This window comes from Panulirus ornatus, chromosome 17 (assembly GCF_036320965.1).
Source record: "Panulirus ornatus isolate Po-2019 chromosome 17, ASM3632096v1, whole genome shotgun sequence".
NCBI classification, from domain to species: Eukaryota; Metazoa; Arthropoda; class Malacostraca; order Decapoda; family Palinuridae; genus Panulirus; species Panulirus ornatus.
In genome coordinates this window covers 27365585-27386698 of record NC_092240.1, presented here as the reverse complement: position 1 = coordinate 27386698, position 21114 = coordinate 27365585, and the positions used below count along the sequence as shown (strand labels likewise).

The 21114-nt window shown below is 40.0% G+C and overlaps 1 protein-coding gene across 1 annotated transcript in view; it reads right to left on the bottom strand.

The window, feature by feature from the left end:
* LOC139754656 (uncharacterized) overlaps window positions 1–9438 on the bottom strand; it is a 200181-nt gene extending 190743 nt beyond the window's left edge. The window contains exon 1 of the mRNA XM_071672188.1: window positions 8724–9438. The gene's annotated coding sequence lies outside the window, so the exon portion shown is untranslated. The remainder of the gene's footprint in view (window positions 1–8723) is intronic.
* Between the last annotated feature and the right edge of the window lie 11676 nt (window positions 9439–21114).

Genomic DNA, 21114 nt, shown 5'->3' with positions numbered 1-21114 from the left:
AACGGGTGGAAGGGGATTCCGGAGCTGTGGCACGGTAGATACATCTCTGTTGAGGGCTTAGCTGAAGGTTTTTGAGGAAGAATATCTTACGTACACCTTGTGGTGGGTTCGAAGGTCTTCTACAGCTTGGTCACGGACAGAGATATGTCCCCTGCGCCAACTGTGGAGTTAATCTGTAAACGACGCATTTTCATATTCAACAGAGAGTATATGACTATGATTCTTTGGCTTTCTTCTTTTACGAAAACACCTGAGGTAGTGCAACCAAAAAAAGATAAAAACTCTTCATCTGCTTGATAATGCTGAGTCAGAAACACCTTTTTGGTACAAGTAATCACAGAAAAGTTTCCTTTAAGGTCGCTTTCAGCATTGCATGTAATGTTGGTCATTTTGAACATGCAAATCTTAATTATCCTTGCATTGTTCTCGACAGCTTTTGTTTGCTGATAGCACGGCTGTAGTTGCATACTCAGGTGAGAAACTGTAGAAGATGGTGTCTGAGTTTGGAAGAGGTTGTGACGGGGAAAGTTAGTGAAAGTAATTTAGGTTATAAGGTTTTGCAGAGGAGGGAGACAGGTTAGTGGAGTGTGAATGTGAGTGGAGAAAACTTAGAGGAAGTGGAGTGGTTCAGATTCTCGGGAGTGGAAAGGACAGCTAATGGTACAGAGATAGGAATGTCTGATGGTATAGTAGTCCCGACGGTGTTGAATGGATACAAGGCGTGGATCATGGATATAGAGCTTCTGAAGAAGGTACATGTGTTGGAAATGAAATGCATTAGGACAGTATGTGATGTGAGGAGTGTTGTTCGAGTATGCAATTTTAGGTTAGAAGAAAAGTGTGGCAGTAAGAAGGGTATATATAAAAGAGCTAAAATATTTGGACATTTGAAGAGGATGAGTGAGGATAGGCTGACTGAAGGGTATGCATGTCAGAAGTGGAGGAAACATGAAAAAGGGGGAGACCGTACCGGAGCTGGAAGGATGGGGTAAAAGATGCTTTGAGTTTTTGAGATATGAACATGCAGGAGGGTGCGACGCGTGCATAGGACAGATCGAATTAGGGTGATGTGTTATACATGGGGCGACGTGTTGTCAGTTGGCTAATCAGGGTATATAAAGCTATCAGTGGAAACCACAAACACATCTGTGAGGCTTAAATCAGGGATAGGAGACTTCTACTGTCGGTGTTTTATAGAGTGGGGATGTGAACGAATTAGGCCATTTTTCGTCTATTCCTGGTGGTACATTCATACGCGGGAAACCGCGAACAAGTATTAAGAAAAAAGAAGAAAAAAGATATATATATATATATATATATATATATATATATATATATATATATATATATATATATATATATATATATATAGGTAGTAAAAGCTTTGCGGAAGATGAAAGCCGGCAAGGCAGCAGGTTTGGATGGTATTGCAGTGGCATTTATTAAAAAAGGGGGTGACTGTATTGTTGACTGGTTGGTAAGGTTATTTAATGTATGTATGACTCATGGTGAGGTGCCTGAGGATTGGCGGAATGCGTGCATAGTGCCATTGTACAAAGGCAAAGGGGATAAGAGTGAGTGCTCAAATTACAGAGGTATAAGTTTGTTGAGTATTCCTGGTAAATTATATGGGAGGGTATTGATTGAGAGGGTGAAGGCATGTACAGAGCATCAGATTGGGGAAGAGCAGTGCGGTTTCAGAAGTGGTAGAGGATGTGTGGATCAGGTGTTTGCTTTGAAGAATGTATGTGAGAAATACTTAGAAAAGCAAATGGATTTGTATGTAGCATTTATGGATCTGGAGAAGGCATATGATAGAGTTGATAGAGATGCTCTGTGGAAGGTATTAAGAATATATGGTGTGGGAGGCAAGTTGTTAGAAGCAGTGAAAAGTTTTTATCGAGGATGTAAGGCATGTGTACGTGTAGGAAGAGAGGAAAGTGATTGGTTCTCAGTGAATGTAGGTTTGCGGCAGGGGTGTGTGATGTCTCCATGGTTGTTTAATTTGTTTATGGATGGGGTTGTTAGGGAGGTAAATGCAAGAGTCCTGGAAAGAGGGACAAGTATGAAGTCTGTTGGGGATGAGAGAGCTTGGGAAGTGAGTCAGTTGTTGTTCGCTGATGATACAGCGCTGGTGGCTGAGTAATGTGAGAAACTGCAGAAGCTGGTGACTGAGTTTGGTAAAGTGTGTGGAAGAAGAAAGTTAAGAGTAAATGTGAATAAGAGCAAGGTTATTAGGTACAGTAGGGTTGAGGGTCAAGTCAATTGGGAGGTGAGTTTGAATGGAGAAAAACTGGAGGAAGTGAAGTGTTTTAGATATCCGGGAGTGGATCTGTCAGCGGATGGAACCATGGAAGCGGAAGTGGATCATAGGGTGGGGGAGGGGGCGAAAATTTTGGGAGCCTTGAAAAATGTGTGGAAGTCGAGAACATTATCTCGGAAAGCAAAAATGGGTATGTTTGAAGGAATAGTGGTTCCAACAATGTTGTATGGTTGCGAGGCGTGGGCTATGGATAGAGTTGTGCGCAGGAGGATGGATGTGCTGGAAATGAGATGTTTGAGGAAAATGTGTGGTGTGAGGTGGTTTGATCGAGTAAGTAACGTAAGGGTAAGAGAGATGTGTGGAAATAAAAAGAGCGTGGTTGAGAGAGCAGAAGAGGGTGTTTTGAAATGGTTTGGGCACATGGAGAGAATGAGTGAGGAAAGATTGACCAAGAGGATATATGTGTCGGAGGTGGAGGGAACGAGGAGAAGAGGGAGACCAAATTGGAGGTGGAAAGATGGAGTGAAAAAGATTTTGTGTGATCGGGGCCTGAACATGCAGGAGGGTGAAAGGAGGGCAAGGAATAGAGTGAATTGGAGCGATGTGGTATACAGGGGTTGACGTGCTGTCAGTGGATTGAATCAAGGCATGTGAAGCGTCTGGGGTAAACCATGGAAAGCTGTGTAGGTATGTATATTTGCGTGTGTGGACGTGTGTATGTACATGTGTATGGGGGGGGGTTGGGCCATTTCTTTCGTCTGTTTCCTTGCGCTACCTCGCAAACGCGGGAGACAGCGACAAAGTATAAAAAAAAAAAAAAAAAAAAAAAAAATATATATATATGTATTGGTGTATGATGGAAGAGTTTCTCTTAAATACATCTTATTAAATTCCACCACATTCTTGCAGCAGTTCAGTTTTATGGACAAAGAGAAACACATAGACATAAGAGACATATAGAAAATTTGTCCAGCAAACTGTATAACTTCAAGATTGAGGTGGATTTGATTATATATTTTTTTTTTTTTTCATACTATTCGCCATTTCCCGCGTTTGCGAGGTAGCGTTAAGAACAGAGGACTGGGCCTTAGAGGGAAAATCCTCACCTGGCCCCCTTCTCTGTTCCTTCTTTTGGAAAATTAAAAAAAAATGAGAGGGGAGGATTTCCAGCCACCCGCTCCCTCCCCTTCTAGTCGCCTTCTACGACACGCAGGGAATACGTGGGAAGTATTCTTTCTCCCCTATCCCCAGGGATAATATATATATATATATATATATATATATATATATATATATATATATATATATATATATATATATATATATATGGCCTAATTTCTCCCCTATCCTCAGGGATGCCCTATCCCCAGGGATATATATATATATATATATATATATATATATATATATATATATATATATATATATATATATATATATATATAATTGCAGTTGATTTTATTATAAAAAGGGTTACTGTGTTGTTGACTGGTTGGTAAGGATATTCAATGTATGTATGGTTCATGGTGAAGTGCCCGAGGATTGGCGGAATGCATGCATTCCAAAGGCAAAGGGGATAAAGGTGAGTGTCAAATTACAGAGGTATAAGTTTGTTGAGTATTCCTGGGAAATTGTATGGGAGGGTATTCAGTGAGAGGGTGAAAGCATGTACAGAGTATCAGATTGGGTGGGAGCAGTGTGGTTTCAGAAGTGGTAGAGGATGTGTGGATCAGGTGTCTGCTTTGAAGAATATATGTGAGAAGTACTTAGAAAAACAGATGGATTTGTATGTAGTATTTATGGATCTGGAGACGGCATATAATAGGGTGGATAGAGATGCTTTGTGGAAGGTTGTATGAGTATATGGTGTGGGAGGTAAGTTGCTAGAAGCAGTGAAGGTTTTTACCAAGAATGTAAGGCATGTGTACGAGTAGGAAGAGAGGAAAGTAATTTCCCAGTGAATGTCGGTTTGCGGCAGGGGTCCGTGATGTCTCCATGGTTGTTTAATTTGTTTATGGATGGGGTTGTTAGGGAGGTGAATGCTAGAGTTTTGGAGAGAGGGGCAAGTATGCAGTCTGTAGTGGATGAGAGGGCTTGGGAAGTGAGTCATTTGTTTGCTGATGATACAGCGCTGGTGGCTGATTCGGGTGAGAAACATGCAGAAGCTGGTGACTGAAATTGGTAAAGTGTGTGAAAGAAGAAAGCTGAGAGTAAATGTGAATAAGAGCAAGGTTACTAGGTTCAGTAGGGTTGAGAGACAATTTGATTGGGAGGTAAGTTTGAATGGAGAAAAACTGGAGGAAGTAAGGTGTTTTAGATTTTTGGGAGTGGATTTAGCAGCGGATGGAACCATAGAAGCGGAAGTGAGTCATAGGATGGGGGAGGGAGTGAAGATTCATGGAGCGTCGAAGAATGTGTGGAAGGCGAGAACGTTATCTTGGAGAGCAAAAATGGGTATGTTTGAAGTAATAGTGGTTCCAACAATGTTATACGGTTGTGAGGCATGGGCTATAAATAGGGTTGTGCGGAGGAGGGTGGATCTGTTAGAAATGAGATGTTTGAGGACAATATATGGTGTAAGGTGGTTTGATCGGGTAAGTAATGAAAGGGTAAGAGAGATGTGTGGTAATGAAAAGAGTGTGGTTGAGAGAGCAGAAGAGGGTGTGTTGAAATGGCTTGGACACATGGAGATAATGAGTGAGGAAAGATTGACAAAGAGGGTATATGTTTCAGAGGTGGAGGGAAGAAAGAGAAGCGGGAGACCAAATTGGAGGTGGAAGGAAGGAGTGAAAAAGATTTTGAGGGATGGAGGCGTGAACATACAGGAGGGTGAAAGGGATGCAAGGAATAGAGTGATTTGGAACGATGTGGTATACTGGGGTGGACGTGCTGTCAGTAGATTGAACCATGAAAAGGTCTGTCGGGCCTGGATGTGGAAAGTGAGCTGTGGTTTCGGTGCATTACACATGACAGCTAGAGACTGAGTGTGAACGAATGTGGCCTTTGTGGTCTTTTCCTGGCGCTACCTCGCGCGCGTGTGGGGGGATGGGGTTGTCATGTGTGGCGGGGTGGCAACGGGAATTAATAGAGGCAGCAAGTATGAATTATGTACGTGTGTGTGTATATATATATATATATATATATATATATGTATATATATATATATATATATATATATATATATATATATATATATATATATATATATATATTGAAAGAGAGAGAGAGAGAGAGAGAGAGAGAGAGAGAGAGAGAGAGAGAGAGAGAGAGAGAGAGAGAGAGAATATATGCATATATATATATATATATATATATATATATATATATATATATATATATATATATATATATATATATATATATATATATTATCCCTGGGGATAGGGGAGAAAGAATACTTCCCACGTATTCCCTGCGTGTCGTAGAAGGCGACTAAAAGGGAAGGGAGCGGGGGGCTGGAAATCCTACCCTCTCATTTTTTTTTTTTTTTTTTCCAAAAGAAGGAACAGAGAAGGGGGTCAGGTGAGGATACTCCCTCAAAGGCCCAGTCCTCTGTTCTTAACGCTACCTCGCTATCGCGGGAAATGGCGAATAGTATGAAAAAAAAAATATATATATATATATATATATATATATATATATATATATATATATATATATTGAGAGAGAGAGAGAGAGAGAGAGAGAGAGAGAGAGAGAGAGAGAGAGAGAGAGAGAATGTGATTACTAATTGTGTATTACGGGGAGGGACTTTTACAATCTTGTTGTCCCGTCTTTTAACCTTGCGTATACATGTGTCATTTCTTTGCTCCTATGTACACACACACACACACACACACACACACACACACACACACACACACACACACACACAAAACCCATCCCAAGACAGGTACACATTCATCAACCAACCCAACGGGAGGATGAACAACTGGGATTGGCTGTGGGCCGACTGCGGCCTCCAACATCGGATATCAGTGCGGAAGTAGAGAAGCAGATTCGCTTTTTCCCCGAATGTCAATAAAAATCGCGGTGCTGAAAACAGCCCCGACAGGTACAGCACACAAGATATCCTACTGAAGCAGATGTTCCTCGTCTTGCAGACGGTCGAAAGGCTACTCGGAGCATCAAATACAACAGCAACGTTAAAGACACCACGAGCACTCACTCCAGCGACCAACTCGAGGTTGTTATCTTCGTTAAGAACACGAAGTCTAAGATCATCGTTATGACTCAAAAGATACTCAGCCACAGCCAGAATCCCTCCCCCCAGAGCTCCGACTTAAGCAATGAATTCACCTATGATGGAGGAGATTGTAAACTTCTTTCTTATAACAGTTCAGTATATGGGAGACATAACCATCGCCCTCTGTAAGGATATCACTATGCGTCTTCACTGAGGCACACCCCAGTCGCTCATGGCAGACCAACATTGGAATAGACTGACAAGACAATGGAAGATCGATTCAGCAAAATCACTCAAGCACCTTGGAAACACCAAACTTCTTCACATCACATAAGCTCTCCTTATTCGGAAATGGAAAAACTACAATCAACCTTCAAAAACAATGGATCTTACGCTACATCTCTTCAGTAGCCAGTCAGAGACATCTTCAACTGAATGACTGAGTTTTCCCATAGTAGGTTTTGGAAACTGGCCTTTACCCGTGACCTGTGTGAGCCGTTATGTATTTGACCCCTAACCTGTTAACCCAACCAATGTTTGACCTGCAAACATTTGGTAAAGTTTCCAAACTATGCCATTAAGTAAGCTTACGTTGCATAACATGAATCTTGTCTAATAAGAAAAAAAGAAAATACAGTAAAAATCAAACTTTCCATAAGACAAGACAAATATTTCAGAGATAAGCCTTATATATTCAGAAGTCCCTGAAATATTCCTGAGAAAAACGGACTTTTCCAGTTTTCCAGCGACTTAGAGTGATCCTCGTATTTCCTGTGTCAGCCCTACACGTTGTGTTCGCATGATATTGCTGGCGTTTGATGTAGTGAAGCACCTGTGCGATTCGCTGCTGCAGACATGCACCATGAACAGATCTTACTACCTCACTGACAACAGGAAGAGCCGTTTTCTTCGAGTGCCACCAATCGCACATTTCTTTCTCCCGTCTCTACATATCGCAAATATAAATAGAAAAAATAAGGATAATAAAAAGATAGCAAGTTTTACAGCGGTTATTTCGTGATTCTTCTGTTTGCGGCCCTCGGCTCAAGTGACTGTAATCCATGATTACTGCAGTTAAGTATACAGTATGGATTTGCTGGTCTTGAATATGAACGTTGTATTTACCCCATAACAAAAAACTCCTGTATACATAGGGCATCATATTGCAGTGCAAATGTTCTGATATAGAAGTGGGGGATATCTGACTGTATCATGGCCTTAACATATCATATCTATAAATCTTTGTGCTAAAGATGAGATACGAAAAAAAGATATCAAAAACCCGAATGAAAGTTTTGGATCCATGACATCTCAGACTCGACCCTGGATCAAGTGGGTCAGCCATATCACTCTGCCACCAGCCGCGTGCTGTACTATGCTGTGGTTTGCGTCCACATCTCCCGCGTCATACTTGCTCTTTTCTCTCCTCGACTTAAGTGCTGCGGATGCTTTCAGGATGGAAGAGCGAGACACGTCGATAAACTCCTGCAGAAGCCTTGTTAACAGTCTCCTTACGGGAACACAAACTAGTTATAGTAAATAATTATTTCCCGACTGTTTGACGAAGTGTGTGTGTGTGTGTGTGTGTGTGTGTGTGTGTGTGTGTGTGTGTGTACTTAAAAGAAAATAAGAGCAGTTGATCATTTGACATTAATTGGAAATTAATGCTCATGACGTAGAGCGAGTCCCGAGGTAGAGCGGTTCCTCTATCCTGCTTCCGAGGAGAGTCTTGCGTAGTTGTTGTCTGGAGTTAGGTGTTCGTGTAGACCGATCTTGTTTTGCTATCCCGACTGACTTTACGTTCGAGAATGAGAGGACGATCCAGCGTGTGGATGTTAACGTATTTATAACGAAAACAGAAAATGGGGCCTTGAGATCGAGTACAACTTTTGCACAGGAGAAAATAATTGAAGATTGTTATGCACAGTTGTCAGAGGTCTACATTGTAATTCTCGTCGTGCATTTGCTCTTTTCCGATTGAGTGTCGAGTGATGGGAAAGGGCATGTATTCCTCTGTTGTCTGCATATAATGTGGAGGACGGAATAACATGTACAGTTCCTTGTGCCTCTCTCTCTCTCTCTCTCTCTCTCTCTCTCTCTCTCTCTCTCTCTCTCTCTCTCTCTCTCTCTCTCTCTCTCTCTCTCTCTCTCTCTCTCTCTCTCCTGTTGTGTTTTTATCACACACACACACACACACACACACACACACACACACACACACTTTCAGACGCCGTCACATAATCCCGGTGTCAGACCAGCAGATGTTGACCTTACCTGAGTGTGAGTGGTGATCACGTGAGCCGCCACTTCCCTGGGCCAGCAGGAGGACACCTAGTGTGCCAGCCTCGGTGTACGGATCATCAGAATGATCTTGGAGTAGTGGCTTTGGTCTCCCACCCCAGCTGGGTCCAGGAATGTCCCCCGAGTCTTATTTCCCTTTTTCTAACAGGCCAGCGATCAGTTCTGTCGCTTACATGTGTCAGTTACAGTGTCACGATCCATTCCAGATGTTCTGGACGTGAGGTGCATTCAGAGGGGAACCTGCTGTTCTGAGGGGTTTTGGCAACATCTTTTATCATCTTTATCCATATCCATTGCACGTTCTGAACACCTCAGGTCATTTCTCTCACACAAGTACACAGTCTCTTATAACCGGGGGGGAAATGTTTAGAAAACATCCTTCTGACGGAGGCTGTCAACTTGGTGTGTCCACTGTGGTGTTGGCCTCCACCACACAACCCCCGCCAAGCACGTGGCACCTAAGTGCTAAAACTTTCCCCAAAGTAGACGATCAAAACTTTCCTCTCACGCAGATCTCGTCCTTTCTAAACATACAGTGTTCGCGGGTCGTTGTCTGAGGGAGTATGGAACCTTCATAGGGTAAGTGGTAGTTATCCTGCGCCGAGTGAGTGAGCGAGGGTCTCAGCGGGGAGGGAGGACGTAGAACCGACGTGGTCTGGTCGGCTCGCCAGGAGCCACTGTGGCTCCCGCCCGGCCAGTCAGTCTCCTGCCCGCCTCACTCACCACCCAACGTGCGCGCAGGGGTCCTCCCGCCCGCGCTGCTGTGTTACGCTCAGCCGTTGCTGTTGTCATTCTTTCGTTAATGGGGCGTCCGTCATGATCAGCTGGCACTCTGTCTGCCTCTCATGTCTTTGAGGACGATACAACAACTCCCGAGATGATGATCATACAACTGTTGTAATTGCTGTTGATGATGCAGTCCTGAACATCGCTGGCTAAATACCAGACCTAAGTATAGGCTTACAAGGCCTCTGTCAATGACAGCCTTGTCTCCAGATATGGTCGTCCCTGAGGTAGTGGTTTGGTTGTTTGGGCAATACAAGCTTGGCCTCTCAACTACCAGGGTCGTTAGGGACGTCATCGTTAAGCTACATATCCACCAGCCGGCAGATCTTGAACGCCTTCTGGATTTTGAAGGATGTTTGAACCCACACACACCCTCGCTGTGTATGTCCCCCGCCCCAGGGTTACAAGCTGTTGGCTGGTTAGGTCTGCCACAGCTGTGGTGCTTTATCCCAGCCCATATTAGTCATCATTCAACTGCCGACTAAAGGAAGGATGAACAGCTGGGTGGGTTGCCCGCCGTCATCCCTCGCCGGGGATCGAACCTGATCCTCAGTGATGGACAAGTTCTTTTTGAAAAATCCTGAGTCTGTCAAACAAAGGAGAGAATTAGTTTTGATAATGCTGCTTCCATTATAAAGAAAACGATTATACTTAAAAGTTACTCCTATCATGAAAGAGTATATATATATATATATATATATATATATATATATATATATATATATATATATATATATATATATATATATAAAACGTCGTTTGCTGCACTTTAATTTCGTTAATTTACCATTGTTTGCTAAAATCATTGAGCTTTGCATGTTAATCATTTTTCGGGTTTTGAGTTTACATCTTTGCACTTAGTAAAGAAATTAGAAATGATCATAAACCACAACGACTTAGACTGATTAGTAATTAACTAATTAAGTACTCAATCACCTCACAATCTCCCTTGCTCTTCGAGGGAGATGAGAATGGGGAACGCACTCTTACTAGTGTGAAAACCATGTTTTGTTTTTGTTTTTTCAAACGCCAAGTTCTATATAACAACCTACATCAGAGGATGGAGGTTGTGAACGCTAGAGTTCGGTAAATCGTCACAACAAGAGGGTTGAATCTCACGGGAATTCCCCGCCGTTGTCGTGAGGTGAACAGATAATCAAATTGCTGGGTGTCTTTGTTGGGGGTAGAGATGTATGGGAAACCTGGCTAAATACGTGGCAGGGTTCTGATCCTGGACACTCGTACAGGGAACATTGATCTATAGTGATTACTTACTCCCTCACAGTGACAGAGAATCGTTGTGAGAATATTTCACGAGTGAGTGAAAGGATGTCAGTCAAAGTCATCCCATTTATTTCAGTTATCTTTACAGTATATGTTTTAACAGTTTAGTTTTATCTAATCTCTGTTATCGCTCCGTCACGTGGGTCGTAATTAGCGGGTGTCCTTCATATTTCCCCCAGTGAAACCTCGGTGGACGGTTCTGACGAATTCAGACTTAAATGCAAAGGAAAATTGACCTTCGGGTTGCGCTAGTCAGAAGGCGTGGGGGGTTGTTGAATCAGCGGGCCGGGTCCACAGCAGGTGTGGCTGGCCTCCACACTGGTCCAGACTAGTGGAGCAGATGTAAGTGGCGTTGTCCACAACGCTACCGAGGTGCATGAACGATAAGTGCACTTAGAATGAAAGATAAGTACACTTTAGAATGATAAGCGGGATACGTGAAGAACAGATACCGTATGCTTTAAGGGTTATCTACTTAAAATAAGAGACCTTCCCATGAATATAATTGTAAGTTGATTGCATTGTAAGATGATGTTAGAGAACATTGTGAGATGATGTTAGAGAACATTGTGAGATGATGTTAAACAACATTGTGAGATGATGTTAAAGAACATTGTGAGATGATGTTAGAGAACATTGTGAGATAATGTTAGAGAACATTGTGAGATGATGTTAGAGGACATTGTAAGATCATGTTAGAGAACATTGTGAGATGATGTTAGAGAACATTGTGAGATGATGTTAGAGAACATTGTGAGATGATGTTAGAGAACATTATAAGATGATGTTAGAGAACATTGTGAGATGACGTTAGAGAACATTGTAAGATGATGTTAGAGAACATTGTGAGACGATGTTAGAGGACATTGTAAGATCATGTTAGAGAACATTGTGAGATGATGTTAGAGAACATTGTGAGATGATGTTAGAGAACATTGTGAGATGATGTTAGAGAACATTATAAGATGATGTTAGAGAACATTGTGAGATGACGTTAGAGAACATTGTAAGATGATGTTAGAGAACATTGTAAGATGATGTTAGAGAACATTGTGAGATGATATTAGAGAACATTGTGAGATGATGTTAGAGAACATCGTGAGTTGATGTTAGAGATCATTGTGAGATGTTAGAGAACATTGTGAGATGATGTTAGAGAACATTGTGAGAGAATGTTAGAGAACATTGTAAGATGATGTTAGAGAACATTGTGAGATGATGTTAGAGAACATTGTGAGATGATGTTAGAGAACATTGTAAGATGATGTTAGAGAACATTGTAAGATGATTTAGAGAACATTGTGAGATGATGTTAGAGAACATTGTGAGATGATGTTAGAGAACATTGTGAGAGGATGTTAGAGCACATTGTAAGATGATGTTAGAGAACATTGTGAGATGATGTTAGAGAACATTGTGAGATGATGTTAGAGAACATTGTAAGATGATGTTAGAGAACATTGTAAGATGATATAGAGAACATTGTGAGATGATGTTAGAGAACATTGTGAGATGATGTTAGAAAACATTGTATGATGATGTTAGAGAACATTGTAAGATGATGTTAGAGAACATTGTGAGATGATATTAGAGAACATTGTGAGATGATGTTAGAGAACATTGTAAGATGATGTTAGAGAACATTGTAAGATGATAGAGATAATTGCAAGATGACGTTAGAGAACATTGTAAGATGATGTTAGAGAACATTGTAAGATGATGTTAGAGAACATTGTGAGATGATGTTAGAGAACATTGTAAGATGATGTTAGAGAACATTGTAAGATGATGTTAGAGAACATTGTAAGATGATGTTAGAGAACATTGTAAGATGATGTTAGAGAACATTGTAAGATGATGTTAGAGAACATTGTAAGATGATGTTAGAGGACATTGTGAGATGATGTTAGAGGACATTGTGAGATGATGTTAGAGAACATTGTAAGATGATGTTAGAGACATTGTGAGATGATGTTAGAGAACATTGTGAGATGATGTTAGAGAACATTGTGAGATGATGTTAGAGAACATTGTAAGATGATGTTAGAGACATTGTGAGATGATGTTAGAGAACATTGTAGATGATGTTAGAGAACATGTGAGTTGATGTTAGAGATCATTGTGAGATGTTAGAGAACATTGTAAGATGATGTTAGAGAACATTGTGAGATGATGTTAGAGAACATTGTAAGATGATGTTAGAGAACATTGTGAGATGATGTTAGAGAACATTGTGAGATGATGTTAGAGAACATTGTAAGATGATGTTAGAGAACATTGTAAGATGATGTTAGAGAACATTGTGAGATGATGTTAGAGAACATTGTGAGATGATGTTAGAGAACATTGTGAGATGATGTTAGAGAACATTGTAGATGATGTTAGAGAACATTGTAGATGATTAGAGAACATTGTAGATGATGTTAGAGAACATTGTAAGATGATGTTAGAGAACATTTGTATGATGATGTTAGAGAACATTGTGAGATGATGTTAGAGAACATTGTAAGATGATGTTGAGAACATTGAAAGATGATAGAGAAAATTTGCAGATGGTGTTAGAGACATTGTAGATGTTAGAGAACATTGTAGGATGATGTTAGAGAACATTGTAAGATGATGTTAAGAGAACAGTGAAGATGATGTTAGAGAACATTGTAAGATGATGTTAGAGAACATTGTGAAGAATGATGTTAGAGAACATTGTAAGATGATGTTAGAGACATTGTATGATGATGTTAGAGAACATTGTAAGATGATGTTAGAGAACATTGTAGATGATGTTAGAGATCATTGTAAGATGATGATAGAGAACATTGTAAGATGATGTTAGAGAACATTGTAAGATGATGTTAGAGAACATTGTAGATGATGTTAGAGAACATTGTAGATGATGTTAGAGAACATTGTAAGATGACTGTTAGAGAACATGTATGATGATGTTAGAGAACATTGTAGATGATGTTAGAGAACATTGTAAGATGATTAGAGAACATTGTAAGATGATGTTAGAGAACATTGTAAGATGATGTTAGAGAACATTGTAAGATGATGTTAGAGAACATTGTGAGATGATGTTAGAGAACATTGTAAGATGATGTTAGAGAACATTGTAAGATGATGTTAGAGAACATTGTAAGATGATGTTAGAGAACATTGTAAGATGATGTTAGAGAACATTGTAAGATGATGTTAGAGAACATTGTAAGATGATGTTAGAGAACATTGTAAGATGATGTTAGAGGACATTGTAAGATGATGTTAGAGAACATTGTAAGATGATGTTAGAGAACATTGTAAGATGATGTTAGAGAACATTGTAAGATGATGTTAGAGGACATTGTAAGATGATGTTAGAGAACATTGTAAGATGATGTTAGAGGACATTGTAAGATGATGTTAGAGACATTGTAAGATGATGTTAGAGAACATTGTAAGATGATGTTAGAGAACATTGTAAGATGATGTTAGAGAACATTGCAAGATGATGTTAGAGGACATTGTAAGATGATGTTAGAGAACATTGTAAGATGATGTTAGAGAACATTGTAAGATGATAGAGATAATTGCAAGATGGTGTTAGAGAACATTGTGAGATGATGTTAGAGAACATTGTAAGATGATGTTAGAGGACATTGTAAGATGATGTTAGAGAACATTGTAAGATGATAGAGATAATTGCAAGATGACGTTAGAGAACATTGTGAGATGATGTTAGAGAACATTGTGAGATGATGTTAGAGGACATTGTAAGATGATGTTAGAGAACATTGTAAGATGATGTTAGAGAACATTGTAAGATGATAGAGATAATTGCAAGATGGTGTTAGAGAACATTGTAAGATGATGTTAGAGAACATTGTAAGATGATGTTAGAGAACATTGTAAGATGATGTTAGAGAACATTGTAAGATGATGTTAGAGAACATTGTAAGATGATTAGAGAACATTGTAAGATGATGTTAGAGAACATTGTAAGATGATAGAGATAATTGCAAGATGGTGTTAGAGAACATTGTGAGATGATGTTAGAGAACATTGTAAGATGATGTTAGAGAACATTGTAAGATGATAGAGATAATTGCAAGATGGTGTTAGAGAACATTGTAAGATGATGTTAGAGACATTGTAAGCTGTAGTTGAGCATTCGTACCTGCTTCCAAACATTTAATGAAGACATGAGATTAGAAATGTATATGTTTATAACTGTAGATAACGCATGTATGACGTTACTTTGTTGTCCAAGCTTTAAACGTAGGATGAAGCTCAACAGAATTCTTGCTTCCCTTGCTTCTGTTTATCTTTTCGCCATTTATACCTGTGCGTAAGACTATACACTACTCGATACAGTATTGCAGTTTGTATACCGCCCACATTCCTCAGTATATCAGGATGCTGATATGGGCTTGTAAGAGTAAGCGATCAATATCTGGCGTAGCTGTTTTTGTATGCCAGCAGTTCAGTGTCATTTGTACATTCTGATGCCATCCAGCTCAGTCTGTTCACCGCGTCATTAGTATCAGCCGGAGATACATGTGCTCCCCGATCCCCCGCGGCTCACACACACCTTGCTACGCTCAGCCAAATTTGAGGCTTGACTGATCCTCGCTACATCTTGTTCACGGCCAGTCTTCCAGTTTCCTAAACATCAAAGGACAGAAATATGTATATTGTTCACTAACGTCTGACTGAAAGTATGCTTTATATCTGTAATATGGGAAAGTTCTCGGATTCTCTCTATAAATCGAAATAAACGAAATCCACTTTACGTTCATCATATGTAGTGACTGCATATGTAGTGACTGCATATGTAGTGACTGCATATGTAGTAGAACAATATCGTGGAATACTGTATTACTGCGAGTCGTTCATGATATTCCAGCAAATTATGTTGTAGAATTCCACCATAAAATCACGTTGATAGTGACCTCAAAATTTGGCCAAGATATTTCTTTAATAATGTTGCCTTTGAAGTGTATTGGTGTCGTCCATGACAGACGCTGACTCTACGCACGAGAACGCCACACAAAGGGAGGGGGGGGGAAGGGAAGGGCTGCTACACATCACCAGAAGGTGAAACATTCTTGGTGCAACTACCTTTCATAAGCTTCGTACCGAGAGACCAGAGGTTCTCTGACGATCGTGGATGTGCTGGAAATAAGATGTTTGAGGACACTATGTGGTGTGAGGTGGTGTGATCGAGTAAGTAATGAAAGGGTAAGAGAGATTGTGTGGTAATGAAAAGAATGGGGTTGAGAGAGCAGAAGAGGGTGTGTTTTCACGTCCCTGTAATTTCGTACTTTTCAGCTTTGCATTGCATTATATGTTAACACGTGGGAGTTGACTTCAGTCAGGCGCTTGCATGTGCGTATGTGCTTGTAACGGTAAATATTGGCCTTGCGCTCAGATAATTTCGATAGTGTATGGGCGACTGTCCTTTTGAATATCACTGTTACAGTTGTAGGTCTTAATGTATACAAATTCCCCTATTAATTAGTCATGCTTTTGTTGCTGGGTAGAATAGATTAATCAGTAAGTGTTTCATGTGTGTGTGTGTGTGGCATAATGTTCACATGTTAACTCTTTGTGCATCAGGTTGATGTGAATTTGTTTATATTATTCACTTGTACAGTAGACGATGTTTGCTGACCACTGATTCATCATGCAGAGGGAGGGAGGGAAGAGCTCTCTCTCTCTCTCTCTCTCTCTCTCTCTCTCTCTCTCTCTCTCTCTCTCTCTCTCTCTCTCTCTCTCTCTCTCTCTCTCCAGCGAAAACGATGTAACGTGTAAGAATATGAAATTGAAACCGGGGAGGAAAATAGATGTAGGTGAATAAAGTATGTATAGTGAGAGAGAGAGAGAGAGAGAGAGAGAGAGAGAGAGAGAGAGAGAGAGAGAGAGAGAGAGAGAGAGAGAGAGAGAGAGTAAATATTCACAGGCAAGTTGGTCCCTGGAAGGGGGAAGGACACCACAGGGTTTGGTAGCCGGGGGGAAGGTGTTGGTCGTGCCGTGCGCGAGGTGTTGAAGGGCTGTAGCTTGCAGGTGAGGAGGAGGAGGAGGTGGTATGGTATGGTGACGTGAGGGCCCGGTGCCACACGTCGCTGGCAGGAGGAACACGTCTCCAGACGACCCCGAGGCTGAGTACTGACGTCACCAGCAAGTTCTCTGGAGACATTTGAGGTGTTGCTCAGTCCTGTGATGTCTCTTATTGTACAGTCTTAACTTCAATATCTGAATATATATATTATCCAGTTAAAGGGTATGTATTAAGATGATAAAGGGTATATATATATCTGAATATCTTTCACGCACATAAAGGGTATGAATCTGAATATTTGTGTCGTAGTTAAAGGGTATATATCTGAATATCAATTAGGCAGATGAATGGTATAAGCTGAATATTTGTTACGTAGATAAAGGGTATATATCTGAATATTTGTTGCGTAGATAAAGGGCATTTAGCTGGATATTTGTTACGTACATAAAGGGTATATATCTGAATATTTGTTACGTACATAAAGGGTACTTATCTGAATATTTGTTACGTAAATAAAGGGTATATATCTGAATATTTGTTACGTAAATATAGGGTATACATCTGAATATTTGTTACGTAAATATAGGGTATAATCTGAATATTTGTTACGTAGATAAAGGGTATATAGCTGGATATTTGTTACGCAGTTAAAGGTTGTATATTTGAATGTCTGTTGCGGAGATGAAGGTTATATATCTCAATATCTGTTACGCATTTAAAGGGTATATATCTGAATATTTGTTACGCAGATGAAAAGTACACATCTAAATATCTTTTACGCACATAGAGGGTGTATATCTGAATATCATTTACTCAGATAAAGGGTGTATATGTAAATATCTATTACGCAGATAAAAGATGTATATCTGAATATCTGTCAGGCAGACAAAGGGTATATATATATATTCATTTTTTTTTTTTTCATACGATTCGCCATTTCCCGCATTTGCGAGGTAGCGTTAAGAACAGAGGACTGGGCCTTAGAGGGAAAATCCTCACCTGGCCCCCTTCTCTGTTCCTTCTTTTGGAAAATTAAAAAAAAAACGAGAGGGGAGGATTTCCAGCCACCCGCTCCCTCCCCTTTTAGTCGCCTTCTACGACACGCAGGGAATACGTGGGAAGTATTCTTTCTCCCCTATCCCCAGGGATAATATATATATATATATATATATATATATATATATATATATATATATATATATATATATTATCCCTGGGGATAGGGGAGAAAGAATACTTCCCACGTATTCCCTGCGTGTCGTAGAAGGTGACTAAAAGGGGAGGGAGCGGGTGGCTGGAAATCCTCCCCTTTCTTTTCTATTTTTTTTTTTTTTTTTTTTTTAATTTTCCAAAAGAAGGACAGAGAAGGGGGTCAGGTGAGGATATTCCCTCTAAGGCCCAGTTCTCTGTTCTTAACGCTACCTCGCTAACGCGGGAAATGGCAAATAGTATGAAAAAAAAAAAAAAAATATATATATATATATATATATATATATATATATATATATATATATATATATATATATATATATATATATATATGAATATCTGTTCCGCGGATAAAGGCTGTGCACTGAGGTGAAGCGCCTGTGTCTTAACACCCACGTCTTAAACACGTGGGAACACTGCTTCACGTGCTGACAGATATGCTGACACTTAGTCTGACGCTGTTAATTACAGTGTGTTGCGTCATGTGTGGCTGACAACATACTTTAAATGCAACACACTCGGGCTTAGATTTCTCATCTGCTTTTTGTGCATTTTGTCGTACGAAAAGATGGATGAAAGAGCAGACTAATTAACAAATTGTGAAGACTAACAAAAGAGAGATGATGGTTATATCAGGTGAGCATACATGTACATATGTGGGCATAAAAGATATATCCATCATACCCACAAGGTTGGCCAGAGTATGATTATATTCTCATGCAGGTACACCATAACATCACAACACACTTTTCTCTGCTTGGAGACTGATCTCTTATATATATATTTATTATACTTTGTCGCTGTCTCCCGCGTTAGCGAGGTAGCGCAAGGAAACAGACGAAAAAAAGGCCCAACCCACCCACATACACAATTATATACATACACGTCCACACACGCACATATGCATACCTATACATTTCAACGTATACATATATATATACATACACGGACATATACATATATGCACATGTACATAATTCATACTTGCTGCCTTTATTCATTCCCGTCGCCACTCCATCACACATTAATTGACAACCCCCTCCCCTCCACCAATTGGCGTCCTAGCTACGTCTCTTCGTTGTATATCAACTGACTGTGTATTGACTGTGTTGTATATCGGCTGTATTAGTCATGGTCAGGTCAGAGGCGTAGTGATGATGCTGACCTTATTATGTGAGGGTGTTAAAGAGAGTACAGTATAGTGAACATAAAACTATCCAAGTTACGCACAAGGCTGGCTAGGATCAAGACTGGCTGGGTACAAGGCTGGCTAGGATCAAGACTGGCTGGGTACAAGGCTGGCTAGGATCAAGGCTAGCTAGGATCAAGGCTTGCTAGGATCAAGGCTGCCTAGGATCAAGGCTGGCAAGGATCAAGGCTGGGTAGATCCAAGTCTGGCTAGGTTCAAGGCTGGCTAGGCTCGGAGCTGACTAGGATAAAGTCTGTGTGGGTACAAGGCTGGGCATGAGCCTATGCAATGATAAAGACATTGTGGAGACGATGGTGCAGCGAGCGAAGGTAAGAGTGTTATGACTACGACGTTGTAGTGAACACAAGGATGTTGTGGTCATGAGGGAGGGTGTAGTGAAGACAGCGTCTATGATCTGACCCCCAAAATAATCCATAGGTTGAAGGCTGATAGAGCTAGCTAATAGTAATAATTGTTAATTTAACATATATTGATAAACTAGAGCATTTTAACTAGCTAGCTAATAGTAATAATTGTTAATTTAACATATATTGATAAACTAGAGCATTTTAACTAGCTTGCTAATAGTAATGATAGTCAATTTAACATATACAGATAAACTAGAGCATTTTAACTAGCTGGCTAATAGTAATGATAGTTAATTTAACGTATACAGATAAACTAGAGCATTTTAACTAGCTAGCTAATAGTAATAATACTTAATTTACATAATAGATAAACTAATGGATTTTAACTAGCTAGCTAATAGTGATGATATTTAATTTAACATATATAGATAAATTAAAGCATTTTAACCAGCTAGCTAATAGTAATAATAGTTAATTTACATAATAGATGAACTAAAGCATTTTAACTAGCTAGCTAATAGTGATGATAGTTAATTTAACATATATAGATAAACTAAAGCATTTCAACTGGCTTACTAATAGAAATAATTGTTAATTTAACATATATAGATAAACTAATGCAGCTTAACTAACTAGCTGATAGTAATGATGGATAGTTTAACATATACAGTTAAACTAAAGCATCTTAACTAAACAAGCACAGGAGACCGTTAACCAATAATTACAAAACGAAGATAACTGGAAAGAACAGAACAAGATGGGAGCCCAGGTATAAGATACGCACGAAAATGCTTCATAAAAGGAGGGGAAAAGATGTAGGAATATCGTAAAGAAAAGGATGAAAAAGAGAGCTACGGAGAGGGAAAAACTGAGAAGAGTGGAGGAGAGAACTGGGGGAAGACGAAAAAGTGATGGAAGAGGGTAGGGTGGAGGGTAATCTACCAGATATATGTGACAAGATAAGCGCAGTGTGGGTGGGTGTATGTGTGTGTGTGTGTGGGGAGGGAGGGAGGCAGGGAAGACCTGAGCTTCTCCTGTGGTTGGAAGCAAAGTGCTGATCACTAGAGAGAGAGAGAGAGAGAGAGAGAGAGAGAGAGAGAGAGAGAGAGAGAGAGAGAGAGAGAGAGAGTTTACAACATGTTACGTGCACGTGTTGTTTCTTTTAGCATGTGCGTGCGTTGTGTGGCGTCATATAACATACTCTTTTGCGTTTGTGTGTATGTTGGTGTATGTGTAGATGTGATGCGTCTGTGTGTACGTTAGTGCATTATGTGTTAGTGTGTTGTCGTACAGGCATGAGTTTCTGTGCATGTCATTGAGCGTATGTGTGTCTTATGTGTATGTGCATGAGTCTTTATGTATGTTAATGTGTGAGGAAAGCTCACGTTATTTACCGTCATTCGAAAATATGTTGATTTGAATTTTCTCTGCTAAACATAAACAAGAGATTGAGATGATCAACACTGATGTGCTAAAGAATTACATCAATTG